The sequence below is a fragment of the Oncorhynchus gorbuscha genome, linkage group LG26, assembly GCF_021184085.1.
Source record: "Oncorhynchus gorbuscha isolate QuinsamMale2020 ecotype Even-year linkage group LG26, OgorEven_v1.0, whole genome shotgun sequence".
NCBI classification, from domain to species: Eukaryota; Metazoa; Chordata; class Actinopteri; order Salmoniformes; family Salmonidae; genus Oncorhynchus; species Oncorhynchus gorbuscha.
Window position 1 is genome coordinate 22,833,851 of NC_060198.1, and position 20,204 is coordinate 22,854,054.

The 20,204-nt window shown below is 41.1% G+C and overlaps 1 protein-coding gene across 3 annotated transcripts in view; it reads left to right on the top strand.

Moving 5' to 3' along the window:
• The first annotated feature begins 489 nt into the window (after nucleotides 1–489).
• Nucleotides 490–20,204, top strand: part of LOC124016319 (KAT8 regulatory NSL complex subunit 1-like) — a 76,954-nt gene continuing 57,239 nt past the window's right edge. The window contains exon 1 of one of the 3 annotated variants that reach the window (XM_046331868.1): nucleotides 490–775. The gene's annotated coding sequence lies outside the window, so the exon portion shown is untranslated. Of the gene's footprint in view, nucleotides 776–3,455; nucleotides 3,897–20,204 lie in introns of those variants that run through there. The other 2 variants (XM_046331870.1, XM_046331869.1) reach the window with 2 other exon arrangements.

The window sequence follows — 20,204 nt, forward strand, 5'->3', positions numbered from 1 at the left end:
CATTTAAAAGACTGTGGGAGATTGTGTCCTAGTCTAGTGTTACTGTAGCCGCACGTAAATGTTCACCAAAATTCAATAAGATAATTTGCAGAATAATTTTAGAATATGGCACAATGCCAGGTCATTCTATAAATATAATGATTGTCATATAGACTCAGAACAAAAATAAATCAATGTTCTGTACAAATAGTGTTTTTAGACATTCTTTGTAGTGCCATACCAAGTAGCCCTGTGTCAGTCAAATGATTTTAGGTATATTATTATATATTATTGATTTATAATGCAATTTGTCTGTGTGTACAGGTCCATTGGACAAAGAACTGGAGGGATTACCTTGTGGAAGTTACAGTGCATTTGAAAAGTATTCAAACCCCTTCACTTTTTCCGCATTTTGTTACGTTTGTTACACCTTGTTCTAAAATGTATTAAATCACCCCACCCCACCCCCCCCCCCCCCCCCAACCTACACCCAATACCCAATAATGGCAAAGTGAAAACAGGTTTTTAGAAATGTTTGCAAATGTATAAAAATACAAATAAACTTACAAAAAATAGTTTCTAAAAACATTTTTTTTTCTTTGTCATTATGTAGTATTGTATGTAGACTGAGGGGGTGGGGACGATTTAATACATTTTAGAATAAGGCTGTAATGCAACAAAATGTGGAAAAGTGAAGGGGTTTGAATACTTTCTGAATGCACTGTACCTGGAATACACAGTGGATATTTTTCCCCTAAGGATGGATTTGGTGGGAGGTGAACTTTGCTATTGCAAGGTATGTATACACAGCATGTGTTTCATGATACAGTATTGATTGTGTCATCATCATGCATAGAGCTATTTCATGCATAGAGCTTGGTTTAATAACTTTGGACAGATAGCCAAATGTGCATTGTTCCATAAATGACTATGTTGACATTTCACTATAATCTGAAATGATGTATCACTATAATATTGTGTCACTGTCTGGCATAGCAACCTAAAGACTGCTACAGAAATATGGTGCTGGAGTCAGATGCTGACACAGGTGGAGGGGTGATTTATCCAATATAGGGGGTGTTAACTCTACTAAAGACCACTAGATGGCAGAATAGCACATTAGTAGAGTGAACAGTTGCAGAACAGGTGGAATATATGACATCCTTATGTAGATGTTGATTTGTCTGAAACCGTAAGTAGTTTTGCATTTGCCAAATGAAAGGAACGGAATTTGTAAGTAATATAGTGAAGAATTGTAAATGAGATTTTCCTAGAGGTCACAGGACCATCCTTTGCTTATATAGAGATCGCCAGCTTGTAGTCCTAAATCAAATCAAATCAAATTTTATTTGTCACATACACATGGTTAGCAGATGTTAATGCGAGTGTAGCGAAATGCTTGTGCTTCTAGTTCCGACAATGCAGTGATAACCAACAAGTAATCTAACTAACAATTCCAAAACTACTGTCTTATACACAGTGTAAGGGGATGAGGAACATGTACATAAGGATATATGAATGAGTGATGGTACAGAGCAGCATACAGTAGATGGTATCGAGTACAGTATATACATATGAGATGAGTGTGTAGACAAAGTAAACAAAGTGGCATAGTTAAAGTGGCTAGTGATACATGTGTTACATAAGGATGCAGTCGATGATGTAGAGTACAGTATATACATATGCATATGAGATGAATAATGTAGGGTAAGTAACATTATATAAGGTAGCATTGTTTAAAGTGGCTAGTGATATATTTACATCATTTCCCATCAATTCCCATTATTAAAATGGCTGGAGTTGGGTCAGTGTCAATGACAGTGTGTTGGCAGCAGCCACTCAGTGTTAGTGGTGGCTGTTTAACAGTCTGATGGCCTTGAGATAGAAGCTGTTTTTCAGTCTCTCGGTCCCAGCTTTGATGCACCTGTACTGACCTCGCCTTCTGGAAGATAGCGGGGTGAACAGGCAGTGGTTCGGGTGGTTGATGTCCTTGATGATCTTTATGGCCTTCCTGTAACAACGGGTGGTGTAGGTGTCCTGGAGGGCAGGTAGTTTGCCCCCGGTGATGCGTTGTGCAGTCCTCACTACCCTCTGGAGAGCCTTACGGTTGAGGGCGGAGCAGTTGCCGTACCAGGCGGTGATACAGCCCGCCAGGATGCTCTCGATTGTGCATCCTAAAAACCGGGAATGAGATACCTCTGGTACATTCAGCCAATTCTTATGGGGTAAAGAATAAGGCTTTGGGATAAACACTGAAAATAAGGTATGAGGTTAACACAGGCTTTAGGAGATCTTTGTTATATGAGATAATATCAGTCAGTTAACATGACCTTTATGAATTATGAAGCCTTTATGCTTTTTAAAATTTATTTTCGTAAATTCTTCAAAATTCACAAGTGACGTTAGCTTATATAGATTCTCATAGAACAAAATGTATAAGATCTCCTAAGCCTACCACAGACCTAATTTTCTGGGTTTATCCAAAAAAAACTACAAAACTCAGATTTTGTCCAATGAACCATGGCAGTTAGTGCGTACAAAGTGATGCCATAACTATTGCTCTCTATAGGCTACCCATGTAACTGTGACCAATCTGTTACCTTCAGATCTGCACACAAAAATGGTACGGGGCCAGGGGAAGGTTTTTTATGTTCCATATTGGGGTTTGTTGAGAAGGCAGGGGTGTATTCATTGTCTTGCAACATAAATTGTTTACTGTTTAAAAACCAAACGGAAGCAAACCGAACCAAACGGGGAGAGACCTACCTGATTTTTTCCAGAAGAAACTCGTTTTCGTTTGGAGCAAACAATTTCTGTTGCAAAAGGTTTTGCAACAGAATCGGTCAGCTATGTTGCCCGTCTGTGCCCTCTGTTGCATTGCAGAAATGGTGTTGTGTTCTTCGGTTCCCCCTGGCATTATTACATTATAATTCTATACAACACCCATATATTTCCTCTATGAGGGGAATGGTACACACTCTTTTAATGGCACTTAGATACAAGGTGATTTTTGAAACCATTTTCTCAAACTATTTTCCTAACCTTAACCTGCTACATTAATTATCCTAACCTGCTATGAAAAAGTCACTTTGGTATCGAATTGGTGTGAAAAGAGTGTTTCCCATAGGGGAATGCTTTGACACACATGCTGTTATATTGCAGAGTAGTATCATAGATATTTATAACTAACCGTGTGTCCTGGTTATGATCCCATAACCATTCACTTTCTCCAATCCTCCAGAATCACATGTTTTGATTCGGAGTTATAATGAAACTGTATCCATTCCGGCTCTTGCGTGAAATGTAATAACTGCAAGTCACGATTTAATTGAGCCATGATGGAAGACACAGCAACCCAGTTTCAGACATGTAGAAAATGGAACGCTTGAATTTGGCTCCCTCTAGCGGAGACATGCTGACGTTCCACTAGTGGCGAGTGTGAGGAATGTCTCCCGCCGCGGCTTTGCTCTCGGGTTCTGTTTTGTCAGACTTGAAATCCGAGGGAGAGGAGCGAGCCGCCATTTTCTGTGTGACGCTCTCCCTTAAAACGGCAACAATAAAACGGATTATCGGGGGAAATACATAACAAGTCGTCGATAATGGCGTTGGGAAATATGACAAGACCAATTCGATTTGAATAAAACAGCCTTTGAAATAAACTAGATTGAACATTAATAATTGCAAAGAGAAGAGAGCAAGCTGACTCCGTTTCTCAACTACTCGTTGTTTCGCCCATTTCGTGATTCCGGGAGCAACACGGGGTTACCCAATTTGAACGCACGAGACGGATTTTGTGAAGGGGCATTCTCGAATTATTTGTTTTACCACATATTTTGTTTCCTTGATGAAATTACTATCAAAGTGCGGGATTTGTTTCTAAAAAAAATAATAACCCGGACTCGGCTCCTCATCACGTGGTAGGTTCCTCCTTTTTTCTTTGTTACTTTTAACTCCGTAGTAAAAAATAACTTTGAAATCGTGTAACATCATTTAACGTTTAACTTGTTAGGTAACCTACACACCAGTTATCTCGCATTCGTAGTAAATGCACAACATTTTTTGTGATTTTTTTATTTTATGTTCCATAGCCGGGTCTACCTTAATTTCAAATCCAAGTTCCAACGTCAGTTACAGACAGTGTTGGTAACGTTAGGTTTGTTACTCTTTTACTGCATTAGCTGAATGTTCTGCTGCCAAGTACACCATTATAGTAATCTACAACTAGCCAGTCAAGATGAGCCATGATATTCGTAAATTATGGGAGAGTGCGAGGGAAAATCATAAAACATTGGTAATAGCATTCAACTGTACCAGATAGAATTGTGTCAATGTCAAGACTTATTCACCGAAGCAATTGATTGAGTATCCAAATTATCCATAGTCAGTCTACTGGCATAGGTCGTCTAAAAACGTAGTTTGCAAGCTTGCTGTATTGCCCACTATATAATGCATCTCTGCGCCACCGCATTCTAAACTTAATCGTGCATAATGTACACACCCAGGCAATTCAATCGAATGATCGCATGAGAGGGGAACCATTTTCGTAATCCTTCAACGTTAACCAAGAAAATGCGGTGTCGCATAGATTACATTGTAATCATTTTTGATACATTTCCAATTTAGTCATTTATGGCGAGGTTTTCATAATGGCGCAGGCACTGGCAGTTGCAGGCGCGACGTTTTCTATTAATTATTTCATCAAAATAATATACTTTCTTTAGCATAAACCAACCAAGCTAGTTTGCTAAATAACTGTACAATTTTATTTTAGCCTAAATTGTGATTTAGCGATATACACAAGGCCGCTAGATTAAAAAAAACAATGAACAATATAATCATTGTATTCATTATCAACACATCAAGGTTTTGCCATGCCATGATCTGAACCGTCTCCTATGTGCTTGTACACTGTCTAACGTCAGTGCAGATACTGTAATTTTGTCCCATCCATTTGTCAACAAGGAACTGTGTTCATGTGAATCCCTTTAATTGCACACTAAACCTGCTCAATCCCCGGTTAGTGTGTTACAAGATCTGTAGGTTTCCATTATATATTGTGTTAAATTGCATATCCTTGCATCATATGTGATCTCAGCACTTCAATGCTGTCATTTTCTGATGTGTGAACTTGCTCTAAGATCAAATAATCTCACCAGTGTTTGTCTTGTGAGGGGGAGTTTATCTTCCTGATGATTGTTTGCTGTCATTATGGTTGGGTACTCTACACAGTACACTCTTGGTGTAGCTGAGCTAGTGAGGCCTTGACTGTTGTGCTCTGCTGCTGTACTGGGGCCTCTGCAGATTGCAAATCCATTGACTGAATTTCAAGAGAGTTCCGGGTCTGGGTGACGTGCTTTTGGGGAAATGGTTTCAGGAGGTTAAATATACACAAGCGGGACTAGCCCTGACTGGAGCGTAGAGAGAAAAAATTCTACTGATTGCACATATTGGCCCGACTGGGTCCCCCACGCCCCTGTCCCCATTGCAGCCCACATGTTGGAGTCAGAGAGACATTTTATGAATAGAGGGTGATGAGCGCCCCGTCTGCTGCTGAGTTGGACCGATGGCTCGGCTAGCTCAGGCCTGGGTCCATGTTATACCCAATTTAATGGAGAGCTGTTCACTCAGAGCACATGGCCTGTATGATATGGTGTAGGACTGGGAGAATGTGCTACTGAAAGTGTGAATCCTCACACTGCCTGTTTTCACTCCTATTTGTTTTGATATGCCACACAATTGACAAAGCAAGACCTCCCCTCCCCCCATTGACGCTTTAGATCTTTGTGGAATCCTATCAGCCCTCTTCCAGACATATGTGTGTGGTATTGGCACAACCCTAGAAGGAGGCTAACACAACAATTATCTAGTTTATGAATTTGGAGGTTGACCCAGAGGAGGGTCTTCAATAACATGAATGGATAAAAGCCACCCACTCAGATTTTTGTCCTTCACAGCAATGATAACCTTATTTTAGGGGCACAGTGCCCCACTTTATTCAGTTTTCCAGGGCATTCCACTCCAAGAAAATTGGCTCATTGTTGCAAATGTTAGATACTGCCAGTGCCAACTGAAAGTATGACATGATTATGGTTTGCTGGTTGCATTTTAAGTAGGAAATGTTGCATTATGTAAGACCATATTGTGGACTAAGAAATAGTCCTGCTGTAAGTTATTACCAAGGTATGTGTATACATTTTTGTCCTTGATTTAGGCTGTTCTAGCACCTAGCCACTTGGAGCATATGGCAATTTCCTCTGCCTATATTCTAGATCCTTCTATCTCCTAATTTTGCATCTAACCAATCAATATAGAGGCCAAGTTGCCAGGAAAACGGGAAACAACCAATAGAGGTATGGCTGGTTACTGCTGTAGGCTACAGGCCATAATGTGCATAAAGCTACATCCGTTTCTCTGGTTAGGCATAAATGGAGGCCTATTTCTGATGATTATGCAAATCTATATGTACGGATCTGCAGTGTGTTTTCATAGGCGCACTGGGTTTGGGATTTATCCTGTCAGACTGTTGAGTTGGCGAGATGGAAGCAGAACCTGTTGGTATTACTGATGTTATTACTTTGTATTGTTCAGACCCCCTCAGGCGGTTAATGTCTGGCTTCTCTGAAGACTTCAGCTCATGATGAATAATCTGTTCCAGTCAGACACTTGAAATCTGTCTGAGCAATCACAGCTTTATTCATACATCTAAATGATCTGCTATTGTGGTTTTCTGTAGAAGCAGTTGTTGTTGCTCATGTTTTCGGGTTGCAGGTATTGTACATCATGGTTTGGCATATACTTGAGCTGTCGCTTATGTGGACACACACACACACTAGTCTCTTTCCTGGAATCCTGACTGGAGGAAGAGCTGAAGGGTGACATTTGGCTGACTAAAACAACACCGTTGCTGGCTGTTTTGATAGTGTAAGCCTAGTCTGCCAAGGCCAAGTACACTCAGATGCACACACCCTCCCGTTTCATGCCCTCAAGCCAACATCCCCTCCCTCCACCTCAATCCATCTCTCCCCCATCTCAAACCAAGGGGCAGTGCCTCCCTCTGAACTTAACCTCGCTTGGAACACACCTGAAACAATACCTTTGTTCACTTTCCTCCCAGAATGCTCCATTCCTGAATGTTTTTTTTTACCACCCCCTCACATAAGATAAACATGGACCAGCCAGCCACATTGGAGAAGCAGGAAAAATTGACCCCCTTCAACAATGTACATGGCCTGAAGAGAATCCAGAGGAGAAAATTACTTACAAATCTCCAAATAAACTTTGATTAAAAAGGGAGGGGGGGGGAGATGGGCTAAGGACAAGGGTAATGAGCTAATTTACCGGACTCCTGCCTGAACTTGTCATGGCTCCTCAGTAGGATGTTAAAGGCCAAAGTGTTTCACCCCTCCAGGCCTAACTTCAGACAAGCGAGTTGCCCAGATCCTAGAGGTCAGGACAGGGTCGAGAGGAAGCCTGACCTCTTGCAGTCTCAGCAGGGAGTGGCTCGACTGACACACGGGCCCCATTCGCTCCTGTGCTGAAGCCACCAAACCAGTCTGGAAGTTGAACCATATGCATCATATATCATTGGGTGAATTGTGGAACACAGAAACAAACCACTGGTTTCTCTCTATGCCAGTTAGCCTATTCAGACACTGGCTTTTATTTTTGTGTTTAAAAAAACAACATCCCTACTGTCAACTAATTGCTCCAGCTTGGTAGTACCTCAGACAGCTGGTTAAAATCTCAACGTTTGAGATTAGAGGAACAGAGGAAACTCTGAATTCTTTTCAAACCCAATTGTGTTTTTCCCATTTTCTGTTGTGTATTTCTGTAGCTTTTTTCCCTTGTCGTGGAGGAACCTGAACGATTAAGAGACTTCAAAGGCAGAAACCACTGGCACAGTGTTTACAAAACCAGGTGCGCTGTACTGTGTATGAGGAGAGGAGTGAGTATACCCATGGGTTGAACCCGACCTATAGTCTAAAGTTCACTGTGCTGTGGCCTGTGCTCCCTGATGGCCTACTGGCCCAATTAAAACTGCACAAAACTACATGCATCCCTTCTTCTCTGGGTCATTCCATGTGATTTCAATCACTTTTTTGACTTCACCCCTTTGGATTTGAACAAAAATGTATCTAGGCCTAGGTATTTGCCCATGGTAGAAGTAGGGTTGGGCGACATGGCCAAAGATCATATCATGGTATTAAAAAAAGTGTTGGATTTTTGATAGTATTGTATGTTTTTGAATAATACAAGTTCTAAATATGCTTTTTGAGTATTGTGTGGCCCAAGGGTAGCAACACATACATTTTAAGTGATTTTAATGGGTCTTTCTCCATTCTGATTGTTTGTACTGTTCAATTAAAAGCCCCCACCTGCTGATCGGCATGAAGTGTGTGCGTGCCACTGGCAATGTACTTTGCTGGACATGCTAGCTGTTCTCGGCGGCGCATCATCACTTCAAACGCATTCCGTCATGGTGTTATCGATTGGCCTACTACTACTGGTAGTACCGGTATAATGTAAGTTAGGAATCACAAATCACCATACTGCTGACAGAATGTGATTTCATCAATCATTTTGAGTTAAATTTGGTTGTCCAAAGTACTGTCAGCTTGCACTGTGTCTTTGCTGATGAATGCCCTGATTTCTGGCCAGTCAATTGGTTAAATAACTAGTGATGCACCGATATCTGATATTTTCCTTGCCAAAAAACCCGATACTGATTATCAACATTTTTATTATGGCCTTTTAAGCATTATATTGCAGTTAAATAGTTAACACACACACACGGACGCAGCGGTCTAAGGCACTGCATTTCAGTGCAAGAGGCTCCACGAAAGTCCCTGGTTCGAATCCAGGCTGTATAACATCCGGCCGTGATTGGGATTCCCATAGGGCGGCACACAATTGGCTCCGCTTTGGCCGGGGTAGGCTGTCATTTGTTCTTAACCGACTTGCCTAGTGAAATAAGTGTTACACACACACCACACTGACCAAAAAGTTATTTTGTTGGCATTTACGTATGTCCCCATTACCAGTAAATCATAATCAAAACCTATTTCTATCACTTACTTGCTGTGCTGTTTCTTTGTTCATTTGTTCAGTCTTTTCATTCTCAACCAGGATTTCTCTGGAACGCCTTTTGGGTCTTTGCGTGTCAAAAAATATATAAATAACACTTTGACGTATCAAATAAGCTTGTTGGCCAACCAGGACCTGAATATGATTGCATGTCACATAATCATTTAATGCGTTCATAGATTTTTTTATGTAGTTATTACACTATCACTCGTTTTTCATATGTCATATGTGTGCTGTGATGCTGGTAAAGTTGTCTCGCGCACCTACAGGGCTGGTCATTAAAAAAAAGCTAGCTAAGCTTATGGATGCAAACAATGTTTTCCCCCAAAAACATAGCATAACAACAATCTAGGTGTCATCTAAAATAACCCTAATTTATAAGACAGTTCTTAATTGATTAATGGTGGTTTGGACTCATCTATGTGAAGCTAGCCACAATAAGGATTAGCCACAATAGTGGACTTTGCGGTTAGCCTTCAAAATAAAAGTATGTCATAATTCTGCTACTATTTGTATTCATTTGCATCATTATCAATGACATGACATACTTTTATTTTGAACGCAAATTCCACTATTGTGCCTAATAGGGTTGCACATTTTGGGGAATATTCAGAGGTGGAAATTTCCGTGGGAATAACGGAAATATATGCAAATTAATATTAATACCCTTTAAATGTGGATTTTTTTTTACATTGGATATATTTACCGTATCATATGGAGACATAATTGCAATGATTAAATCCTTCCAAAAGACATTTAAAAACTATTTGGTTACGAATTTAACATTTGAATAAATGAGTTGACTCTTCACATGGGATGATTTCACTGAACAACAAAAGAAAGGGAATATTGAATGATCCACAATGATCCATCGCATCTCCCAAAAATGTTTTCAACATACATTTGTAAAATGATAGTCTAAACTAAAGCTCTCCTCTCAGGCTTCCATGTTGTCTCCCTGGACCTCCTCAATGTCCACCTCTTGAACATCAGACTCTGAGGCCTAATATTCTCGGTCACTTTCCAACCTTGTTGAGGATGGCTCATTATCAGGCTCAAAAACCATCACATTTGCCTGGATGGCCACCAATTTTTCAACCATTGTATTGGTCAGCCTGTTGCATGCTTTGGTGTGTGTTCCCAAACATGGACCAGTGGCACTCTGAGGCGGTTGATGTTGGTGGGATTTCGAGGATGTTAGAGGCAACAGGGAATGAACTGCATTTTCCTCTGCTTGGAGCAACAGTGAAGTGGGAAGGAGAGTACGGATTTCTTCTCTTACATCCGCAAGCAGAGTCTGAACATCAGACAGGATGGCATTGTCTCCCTCAATCCGTGCAATGGCTACTGCTATAGGTTTCCGGCTGCTTACCACTCTCCCATACATCCTCCAGGAGGATCCTCTTGATGGGGCTGTCCATATCAGCAGACTGATATGGCCATTTCTTGCAGAGACTCCTTCCCCTCCAGGAGACTGTCAAACATAATGACAACACCACCCCAACAGGTGTTGCTTGGCAGCTTCAATGTGGTGCTCTTATTCTTCTCGCTTTGCTTGGTGAGGTAGATTGCCGCTATAACTTGATGACCCTTCACATACTTAACTATTTCCTTGGCTCTCTTGTAGAGTATATCCATTGTTTTCAGTGCCATGTTGTCCTTGAGGAGCATATTCAATGCATGAGCAGCACAGCCAATGGGTGTGATGTGAGGGTAGGACTCCTGCACTTTAGACCAAGCAGCCTTCATGTTTGCAGCATTGTCTGTCACCAGTGCAAATACCTTCTGCAGTCCAAGGTCATTGATGACTGCCTTCAGCTCATCTGCGATGTGTCTGTTGTCCCCTGTGTGCTTGTAGGATACTGGTTGGGTGGAGATGATGTAGTTAATTGTTCCTTGCCCAACAACATTCAACCACCCATCAGAGATGATTGCAATACAGTCTGCTTTCTCTATGATTTGCTTGACCTTCAATTGAACTCTGTTGAACTCTGCATCCAGCAAATGAGTAGATAAAGCATGTATGTTTGGAGGGGTGTATGCTGGGCAAAGAACATTCAGAAATCTCTTCCAATACACATTGCCTGTGAGCATCAGAGAGAGGTGAACCAGTTACATACATAGCTGTCTGTGTATGCATAAGGTGTCTGATTCATCATTTTCACCTCAAATAGAGGTAGAGGGACTTTTTGTCAGAGGTTGCTTGTTGTGAGCGCTGAGGGAACTTCATGCACTTTGCCAGATGATTCTGTATCTTTGTTGCATTCTTCACATGTGATTTGGCACAGTATTTGCAGATGTGCACAGCTTTTCCTTCTACATTAGCTGCAGTGAAATGTCTCCACACATCATAGAGTGCCCGTGGCATTTTCCTGTAAAGATTTGAGTCAAAACAAATACAATTCCATGTACAGATAAATAGTTAAGCAGTTAGATTAAACAACTCCTTTGTAAGATAAATGTTTTAAAATGAAACATAACACTCCTCAGTTAGCAGGCTCAAGCAAGTTAAAACCCACATGGTAGCAAAAACTAACTAGCAGAAATGAACAAGTTAGAAATTATTTAAACACACTTTGCTGTAGGCTACTATTTACTAGTTAACAAAAAATCACGTATGTCATATAAAATATATTCACCCCACCCAGTATTGTAATCAAAACTTACCAGAAAGCATGTAGTCCTTGGCTCAGACAGTGTAATAGTATGGGCTCAATAGCATCTCATTGGTGTGCAAGATCTTGAGAATCAGCTGTACATGTGATGGGAAAATGCACTGTGCATGCAGAGGGTTGCAATTCCATTGAATTGGGGATAGTTTAACCAAAATATGCCTCAAGTCCTAGAGTTGCCTTTTGTATCCTGCAAAAAAGGTTCACTGTTATAAGCTAACTTTTTTTGATGAATTTAAGCAAAATTCCCGGGCTTAACTTCCCATGGAAAGTTTCCAAGTCTGCAACCCTAGTGCCTGATCCTTATTGTGGCTAGCTTCACAACACATTACCCGGTCCGGTCGAGCTGCACTAGCCAGATGAAGCTAGCTGGCTGCTTATAACGTTAGCTTTGGGCAACAGGGTTAAGTAGCTGGCTAGCTATTTATTTTCATGAACTAAAGTTAAATTTCAATAGGCGAACATGTGGCAACCTAGCTAGTACTTACTCACACTGATTCCTAAATCATTGTCTAGAATAATGAAAATGACTGCAGTTTCTACTGGTCATTGTTTTCAGGCTGGTTGTATTGGTGCTAGCTATGTACCAAGCTAAAGCTAGCCACCCCAGAAGTTGTGGTCAAACAAATTATGCTTTATTATTACCATTGCGATATTGTAAACACACCGATCATGGCCGCTGTTTGCTTGTTTGCAGACTTTTTCTGTACATCTTTGACAGTGCTACAGTATCTTTATTAACACGCAAAGACCCAAACTGTGTTCCATAGTATGTATGTCGTAAATAGCAGTGACGCTATTACTGTGTAACTCCGGCAGGGCAACATCTGAAAAATAGCACACTTGGTGATGTGTACCGGTGCTCGACTAGTTGGCGAAAGCCAACATCACCCACGACAGAGAACAGTTGATTGTCAAGGGCAATGAATTCCATTATCTTGGCTTTGATGGATTTCTCCTTTGAATTGTCTCGCTGAAATTGTCTTACTCTTTCAAATGACTGCTCAACTTGTTGACTGCTAAATCCACATAGCAGACATTGTGGGCTAGGTTAGGAATGCTGTGCAGCACTTGTAGCACAACATTTTTACATGGCGTCATTGCGTCATGTACCTACGTTACAGTGGGGCAAAAAAGTATTTAGTCAGCCACCAATTGTGCAAATTCTCCCACTTAAAGATGAGAGAGGCCTGTCATTTTCATCATAGGTCCACTTCAACTATGACAGACAAAATGAGGGGGAAAAAAATCCAGAAAATCACATTGTAGGATTTTTAATGAATTTATTTGCAACAGCTGAACTGCTCCACACACACACACACACACACACACACACACACACACACACACACACACACACACACACACACACACACACACACACACACACACACACACACACACACACACACACACACACACACACACACACACACACACACACACACACACACACACACAGTCATTATCAGTGTAGCCTGGGAACTTTGATCCGGACACATTAACTGCTGCATGCTGGAGAAATCCTTATCGCATTCAAGGGCTGGGTTTAATGTGAGTCTGTGGATGGTTCCCACGGATGGCATAGATAAAGGTTATGACCTTCAGCTGTAATCTGAGTAGCTGCAGAGTCTGATGGATTTACCTGGTACTGGACCAGGTGAGGGAGAGTCATTGATGTTTCTCAGTCAATAGGTAGGATATTGTTTTGATGTAAAAATGAAATGTGTATATATATATACAGTTGAAGTTGGAGGTTTGCATACACTTAGGTTGGAATCATTAACTCATTTTCAACCACTCCACACATTTCTTGTTAACAAACTATAGTTTTGGCAAGTCTGTTAGGACATTACTTTGTGCATGACACAGGTATTTTTTCCAACAATTATTTACAGACAGATTATTTCATTTAACTCACTGTATCTCAACTCCAGTGGGTCAGAAGTTTACATACACTAAGGTGACTGAACCTTTAAACGGCTTGGAAAATTCCAGAAAACGATGTCATGGCTTTAGAAGCTTCTGATAGGCTAAGTGACATAATTTGAGTCAATTGGAGGTGTACCTGTATTTCAAGGCCTACCTTCAAACTCAGTGCCTCTTTGCTTGACATCATGGGAAAATCAAAATAAATCAGCTAAGACAATAGTATGCAAGTATAAACACCATGGGACCACGTAGCCGTCATACCGTTCAGGAAGGAGATGTGTTCGGTCTCCTAGAGATGAACGTACTTTGGTGCGAAAAGTGCAACGCAATTCCAGAACAGCAGCAAAGGACCTTGTGAAGATGCTGGAGGAAGCAAGTACAAAAGTATCTATATCCACAGTAAAATGAATCCTATATCGCCATAAACTGAAAGGTTGCTCAGCAAGGAAGAAGCCACTGCTCCAAAACCTCCATAATAATAATAATAATAATATATGCCATTTAGCAGACGCTTTTATCCAAAGCGACTTACAGTCATGTGTGCATACATTCTACGTATGGGTGGTCCCGGGAATCGAACCCACTACCCTGGCGTTACAAGCGCCATGCTCTACCAACTGAGCTACAGAAGGACCACAAAAGGAGAAGGACCATAAAAATGCCAGACAATGGTTTGCAACTGCACATGGGGACGAAGATCGTACTTTTTTGGAGAAATATCCTCTGGTCTGATGACACAAAAATTGAACTGTTTGGCCATAATGACCATCGTTGTGTTTGAAGGAAAAAGGGGGATGCTTGCAAGCTGAAGAACACCAGCTGAATCACAGGGGTGGCAGCATCATGTTGTGGGGGTTCTTTGCTGCAGGAGGGACTGGTGCACTTCACAAAATAGATGGCATCATGAGGACGGAAAATTATATATTGAAGCAACATCTCAAGACATCAGTCAGGAAGTTAAAGCTTGGAGTGGCCATCACAAAGCCCTGATCTCAATCCTATGGAAAATTTGTGGGCAGAACTGAAAGTGTGTGCGAGCAAGGCGGCCTACAAACCTGACTCAGTTACACCAGCTCTGTAAGGAGGAATGGGCCAAAATTCACCCAACATATTGTGGGACACTTGTGGAAGGCTACCTAAAACTTTTGACCCAAGTTAAACAATTTAAAGGCAATGCTACCATATACTAATTGAGTGTATGTTAACTTCTGACCCACTGGGAATGTGATGAAATAAATAAAAGCTGAAATAAATGTTCTCTACTATTATTTCACAGTCTTAAAATAAAGTGGTGATCCAAACTGACCTAAGACAGGGAATTTTTACTGTATGCTTCCGACTTCAACTGTATATATAATTCTTACCGATAGACCCTATTTCAAATCAAATTTTATAAGTCACATGCACGTGATTAGCAGATGTTTTTGTGGGTGTAGCCAAATGTTTGTGCTTCTAGCTCCGACAGTGCGGTAATATCTAACAATTAATTTCTAAGAAATTACACAACATATTCATATATCTATGTAGGAATGAATTAAGACTATATACATATGGCCGAGCGATATCAGAGCGGAACGAATTAAGATATAGTATAGAAAACAGTATATACACATGCCATGAGTAATGCCATATATATAAACATTAAGTGACTAAGATACCGTAGAATACTATTGAATACTGTATACTCATATGAGATGAGTAGTGCAAGATATGTAAACATTACCATTGCCAGTGATTCCTAGACTATGCCTTTTGGCAGCAGCCTCTAATGTGCTAGTGATGGCTGTTTAACAGTCTGATGGCCTTGAGATAGAAGCTGCTTTTCAGTCTCTCGGCCCCAGCTTTGATGCACCTATACTGACCTCATCTTCTGGATGATGGTGGGGTGAACAGGCAGTGGCTCGGGTGGTTGATGTCCTTGATGATCTTTTTGGCCTTCCTGTGACATACTTAGCATGTTTTTGACCAACATTAGGCCTTTATGCTTAACCATCATAAATGGTAAGTACAGTATATTGTGTTATGACAAAATTACTAGCCTGTTTTTCTCATTTGAACCTTTTTTAGCACAGCCTACATTTTTCCCTCTGTACTGGAGGTTGATCCATTTCAGGTTTTACTGGTGCTACCTCTGCGAAGGCTGCCTCCACCGAAGATTAACCTAATTTAATTACTTCTGTGCATAATAGGGTGATGGGCGTAGAATACGCATCATGACTAGGTGAGAGGGGCCTCATCGGAATAAGGTGATTGTGTGAAATTCGTGCCATGTCCTAAACGCAGCCTGCGGTTGGTTGGACAGGGTATCGCTGGCTGGGTGGAGCTTCTTATATGCCTGCAACTGGTTAGACTGGGAGGGTTGGTCTTAAAGGGCTCTGTAACAGGAGTCCTGTTTCCAACGCTCGGCTCCACACCGCCATGCCTGGCGAGCAATATGGCTCAGGGTCATCCATGAGAATGTGGATTTGTTTGTATCACCGCATGTGTGTTAGAGAGCCACTCTTGCTTGCCTGGTTGTATAGGTGCGATAAATATGTCAAATTCAACGGTGAGAAGTAGGGATGCACCTATATGACATTTTTGGCTGATATCCAATATTTTCCTTGCCAAAAAACACGATACCGATAACTGATATTTAGAATTTGAGTGGCATTATAGTACAGTTAAATAGTTGGAACACACACACTGACCAAAAGATTTTTGTTTCACTTGCTGTGCTGTTTCATGGTTCAGTCATTTAATTTTCACCCAGGATTTCCTCATACATGCCAAGCAGTGAAGTTTTATCTCTGTCTGTTGCCTCTTCTGTTGTGGGTCCTCTTCCTCGGTGCCAACTGTCACTGTGTCCGTTTCCATTTTGTCCATCTGTGTCTGTAACATTTCACGTAAACCCTGTTTCTTGTCTGCGTCGAAGTAGCGGTACTTGTACCTAGCATCAAGCATGGTGGCGACACAGTAAAGGCTCAGAGAGAATACCACCGACTCGCTTGTTCAGAGCCTCTAGTAGAGTACTTTTGCAAGTTTTAACCCGACGGTCTGTGTCGGCAGTTTTATTTAGCAGGCGTTTCAATGCCATGACAGAGGGTATGATGTCTGCTGCAGACGCAGCTGGTGAGTCAGTTGTTCGAATGGAGTTAGGAGTGTGTTCATGTTTCAAACATGTTCTCAAATGCCATTGACATGGCAGCAGCGGTATGAGAACCAGCACATTATATACGGCTTTCCTCAGTACAAAATCCTTGTCAACCCACTGTGCTGTCAGACTCCGCATGCACATGGGGCTGACCCAAATGTCAGTTGTGAAGCTAATAGCATTGACGCTCATGGATATGCGTTTCAACAATACTGTGTAACATCCGGTGTGCAACACCTGAAAAATAGCGCCCTACTTGGTTGTGTGTACTGGGGATCATGGTGCTGGACCAGTTGGCGAAAGCCAGCGTCATCCATGACAGAGAACGGTTGATTGTCAAGGGCAATGAATTCCAATTTCTTGCCGTTAATGGATTAGTACAATGCAGTAAATTATAGTATACTCTAGAGTACTGTACCATACAGGACTGTACTGAACTATACTCAACTTTTAAAAAAGATCTTTACTGTATGGTGCTCTTAACACGTGTAAAACATAAACGTCTCTGATTGATTTGAACCAATCGTGGATGTCTATGTATGGGCCAAATCAAGGCTGGACTGGACCAAAAATAAACATCGGTGGACAATGAAATTAATGCCGGCCCAGATCTTATCAAAAACATATTCTTTGGACGTTGAAATCAAGGCCAGGGCCGACTGACCAAATTTCATTCACTTTTCAACTTCCATTGACGTCCGGTGTTGGTTGGTGCTTAGATGCGGGTTACAATAAATGGAAAGAGAGGGAGGGGGCTTGTGTATGTGTGTGAGCGAGAGTGCCAAAGAGTGCCTACAGCAGCACCTAGATCTTCTGTCAGATCTGGGCCCTGACAGTAAATCTCAGTAAGACAAAACATAATGGTGTTCCAAAAAAAAGGTCCAGTTGCCAGGACCACAAATACCAATTCCGTCTAGGCACCGTTGTCCTTGAGCACACAAACGACACCTACCTAGGCCTGAACAGCAGCACCACCGGTATCTTTCACAAAGCTGTGAACGTTCTGAGACAAGGTAAGAAGGGCCTTCTACCCCATCAAAAGGAATGTAAATTTGACATCCCAATTAGGATCTGTCTAAAAACACAGTGGGGCAAAAAAGTATTTAGTCAGCCACCAATTGTGCAAGTTCTCCCACTTAAAAATATGAGAGAGGCCTGTAATTTTCATCATAGGTACACTTCAACTATGGCAGACAAAATGAGAAGGAAACAATCCAGAAAATTACATTGTAGGATTTGTAATGAATTTATTTTCAAATTATGGTGGAAAATAAGTATTTGGTCACCTGAACAGGCAGTTAACCCACTGTTCCTAGGCAGTCATTGAAGATAAGAATTTGTTCTTAACTGACTTGCCTAGTTAAATAAAGGTTAAAAAAAGGAAATGGAAGACATACAAGACCACTGATAATCTCCCCCGATCTGGGGCTCCACGCAAGATCTCACCCCGTGGGGTCAAAATGATCACAAGAACAGTGAGGAAAAATCCCAGAACCACACGGTGGGACCTAGGGAATGACCTGCAGAGAGCTGGGACCAAAGTAACAAAGCCTACCATCAGTAACACCCTACGCCGCCAGGGACTCGAATCCTGCAGTGCCAGACGTGTCCCCCTGCTTAAGCCAGTACATGGCCAGGCCCGTCTGAAGTTTGTCAGAGAGCATTTGGATGATCCAGAAGAAGATTGGGAGAATGTCATATGGTCAGATGAAACCAAAATATTACTTTTTGGTAAAAACTCAACTCTGCATTTTCGGAGGACAAAGAATGCTGAGTTGCATCCAAAGAACACCATACCCCCCCCCCCAACTTAAAGGGAAGCGATTCCCAAGCTTTCCATAACAAAGCCATCACATACAGAGAGATTACCCTAGAGAAGAATCCCCTAAGCAAGTGGGTCATGGGGGTCTGTTCACAAAAAGAGCCCCAGGACAGCAACAGCAACACAATTAGACCCAACCAAATCACGAGAAAACAAAAACATAATTACTTGACACATTACTCTGTTTTATGTTAAATTCTTTCCAAACTGGAATGATATTTGGCCCTGAAAGAGAGTACACAGTGGCAGAATACCTGACCACTATGACTGACCTTAAGGAAAGAGAGACATATTTCCCTTGATTACACAGACCCACAAAGATTTAGAAAACAAATCAAATGTTGATAAACTTCCATATATATTGGAAGTACTGTGCCATCAAAGCAGCAAGATTTTGTCACCTGTTGCTACAAGAAAAGGGCAACCAGTGAAGAACAAACACCATTGTAATTACAACCTATATTTGTGTTTATTTATTTCCCCTTTGTACATGAACTATTTGCCCGTTATAACACTATACATAGCCATATGACATTTTGTAATGTCGATTCCTTTGAAACCTTTGAGTTTACTGTTAATTTTTGATTGTTTAGTTCACTTTTGATTGTAAATGTAAATGTATTTGCGAGAGGGAGAGAGCCAGCTTTGACCACCAGCGTTTAACATAATAATATGCCAATTTAAGGGAAGACTGGTTTGTGACTACTGATTTCCCATTGTAGCCAATTCAATTGCAGTAATTCCTTTACTGATTTTAAGGAAATTCTGTTACCAATTTGTTTAAATTCAAGTTTTTAATAATTAAGAAACCAAATAAATATGGTTACCTGGTTACTTCTGTGAACTTTCAATATCCTCCCTCAATAGCGAGAGAAATGAGAAAATATCTTAAAGATATGTGGGCTTTTGGTAACAGAATTAAGGCACAGGCCAATGTTTATTAAACAAAATATGTGTTGATATTAGTTGGCAGTGTCTTTACTTCTGCATTATTATGTTTTGATATATTTCAAATGCATTTTAAGACTTTTCCGTCTGTTTGACCATAAACCAAAGCCTTTGATTATTCCTAATTTTGAGGATGGAAAATGGTTAAAGTTATGTATGCCTTCATTTCTCAAAAATGCAGACTCATAGCTTTTATTTGTCACCAGATTTGACATGAACTTCACATGTTGGTGCTCATGGGGCCTTTTTTTAAACATGGAAATGACCAGAGGTTAAAAACATGCTATACTGTATGCAAAGGAAGTAGCCTAAGTCACGAGTAAATGTGTGCTATGAATGTTTCGTGGTTTCTCTCTCTCCTGCTCTATGACATCACCTTGTGAATAAACATTCTAGAGGTGTCTGGAATCAGTGGTGTATGACTGCTCTGTTCCTCCTCCCTAACCCTGGTCTACGTCTGAACTGGGACCCTATGTCCGTAGTATAGGCCACAGTGCATTACTTTTGACCCTGGCTGCATCAAACATCCTCCAGAATGTTCTCTGTAGTCTACTTGGTGCTTTGTGTAGAGTGAGGTAGTGCTGAGTCATTGCCACAGTCTGATCTCACTTTCTGACGCAACAGCCCAAGGGAG